The 2,371-nt window shown below is 42.1% G+C and overlaps 1 pseudogene across 1 annotated transcript; it reads left to right on the top strand.

The window, feature by feature from the left end:
* Positions 1-1,257: 1,257 nt before the first annotated feature.
* LOC309652085 (dnaJ homolog subfamily B member 6 pseudogene) lies at positions 1,258-1,994 on the top strand (annotated as a pseudogene). The gene has a single exon. The product of its transcript is annotated as a dnaJ homolog subfamily B member 6 pseudogene (transcript).
* The last annotated feature ends 377 nt before the right edge of the window (positions 1,995-2,371 follow it).

Genomic DNA, 2,371 nt, shown 5'->3' with positions numbered 1-2,371 from the left:
TGACAGTGTACAAGTGAGCACAAATAAACATATTAACAAGTGCATGAGCCCTGAGAAGAGCTGGGATGAAAAAGTGATTAGAGCAAGAGTTAAGCTGACAAGCAAGTGCTACCAGTCTGAGCTATTTAAAGATGTGATAACCTGCTTCAGGAAGTAGTAAATTCTCATCATGGGAGAGGCTTCCAACACAGGCTGGATGGACAAACACTTGGCAGATCAGTTTGGGTTGTTTTATATGGCTTCTAAAGTCCCACCAACCCTGAGATTCTGTGATTTAGTCAATATTTTGAATAGCCACTATGTGCCTAGTACTAGGACAAGCTCCTTTCACAAAGAGAAATAAGACACACCGTCAAGGAGGACACAGTCTAGTGGGGCAGTTAGCACAAACCCAGAAATGTACAATGAAGTGTAATCAGTGCTCATGTGGCATGGGAGCAAAGAAGACCTACACCTAACTCAAACTGGGAAGGGGAATTAAAAAGGTAAATCGGGCGTTTCTTAGAGGCAATACTTAAATTAACCCTTAAAGGTAGAGCAAAAATTAGCCAGGTGTTCCAGTTATCTATTGCAATGTAACAAACTATCTCTAAAACTTAAAACAACAGGTATTTTATTATTTCATAATTTAGGTACCTACTTAGTAGCTGGGCTGGTTGGTAGGCTGCAAGACAGTTTCACTCACATGCCTGGTACCTTGGAGGAGATGGCTTTAAAGACAGGTCTCAGCTAGAATCCTCCCTCTCTCTGTGAAGTTTCAGAGCTTCTCCATAAGGTCTATCCAACAGGGTAGGTGGAGCCTTACAAGGTGACTCTGGGCTCCAAGAACGAGTGCTCTAAGAGATCAAGGTGGAGGCTGCAAGGCTTTTTATAGCTTAGCCTTGGAAGTCAGGCAGTATCACGTCCAACACAATTTATTGGTTACACATGGGTCACTGTGGGTGGAAACACACAAGTATGTATCAATAAATACTCGGGAGGCATGATTTATTGGAGGCCAGCACAGAGTCTGGTTACCACACCAGGCTAAGAGGTTTGGGAAATTGAGAGGATGCAATTTTCAGCTAGAATGGATATCATGCACAAAGGCAAAGAGGCATATAAGACTAAATCGTGAGAAACAGCAGGCTGCCACCATTACCAGCTCAGCGGTGCACGAGCAGAGGGGACACCCGGGCCACGCCCCATTGCTTTGTCTTCCTGCCACCGGCTCCCACATCCTAGGTCCCACGTAGATGACCTTAAAAGCAGAAACGCATGCTCCTTTCAACAGCCTGTCAAAACATGGTGGACTCCTATGAAGTTCTAGGCGTGCAGAGACATCACTCAGCCTTTTAAGGATATAAAAAAGGCATATCGGAAACTAGCACTAAAGTGGCATCCAGATAAAATCCTGAGAATAAAGAATAAGCAGAGAGAAAATTCAAACAAGTAGCTGAGGCTTATGAGGTGTTATCAGATGCTTAAAAACGGGATATCTATGACAAATATGGCAAGGAAGGGTTAAATGGTGAAGGTGCAGGTGGAAGTCATTTTAACAGTCCCTTTCAGTTTGGTTTCACATTCCATAACCCAGATGACGTCTTCAGGGAATTTTTTGGTGGAAGGGGTCCGTTTTCATTGGACTTCTTCAAAGATCCATCTGAGGCCTTTTTTGGGGATCTAGGAAGCAGAAGTTGAGGCACAGAGTCTTTTTTCTGCCTTCAGTGGCTTTCCATATTTTGGAGGGGGGGGAATGTTCTTTTGATACCGGATTTACTTCTTTTGCCTCCCTGAATCACGAGGGCCTCACTTCTTTCTCTTCCACATCACTTGGCCGTAGTGGAACGGACAACTTCAAATCTATATCAACTTCTAAAATTGTTAATGACAGAAAAATCACTACAAAGAGAATTGTTGAGAATGGTCAAGAAAGAGTAGACGTTGAAGATGACCAATTAAAGTCCTTAAGCCTAAATGGTAAGGAGCAGCTGCTATGCTTGGATAACAAGTAATTCAATGCGTGCACTTAACAGAAATGTTAACTATAACAAGCTCCATCTGAAGATTGATAAGAACTTTTTTTTTAAGATGCCAAATGAACTATCTTTCAGTATAACTGTACCTAAAGTATTTGTAAACAGCTCATCCAAACCACTATTGGTCATAAACTTTCAGTTTATTGTTGGGACCACGTAATAGGACCATTTTTTTGGTCTTTAAAATTGTTGTGAATCTCTGCATGCACTTTGTTTTCTATTAAATGTAACCCAGGGTGCCTGTGGCTCTTTCCTACACTAACACTAGCATAGACCTGCCTTTCTATTGTGTTTGAAATGTGAGCTAAGTAGTGTCAGCCTGCTGTGAAGTTAACATTGCCAGGATGAATCTT

This window comes from Balaenoptera physalus (genome assembly GCF_965194825.1).
Source record: "Balaenoptera physalus genome assembly, chromosome: X".
NCBI lineage: Eukaryota > Metazoa > Chordata > Mammalia > Artiodactyla > Balaenopteridae > Balaenoptera > Balaenoptera physalus.
Note: the sequence above shows the minus strand (reverse complement) of the source record. Positions and strands in the feature narration are given on the sequence as shown.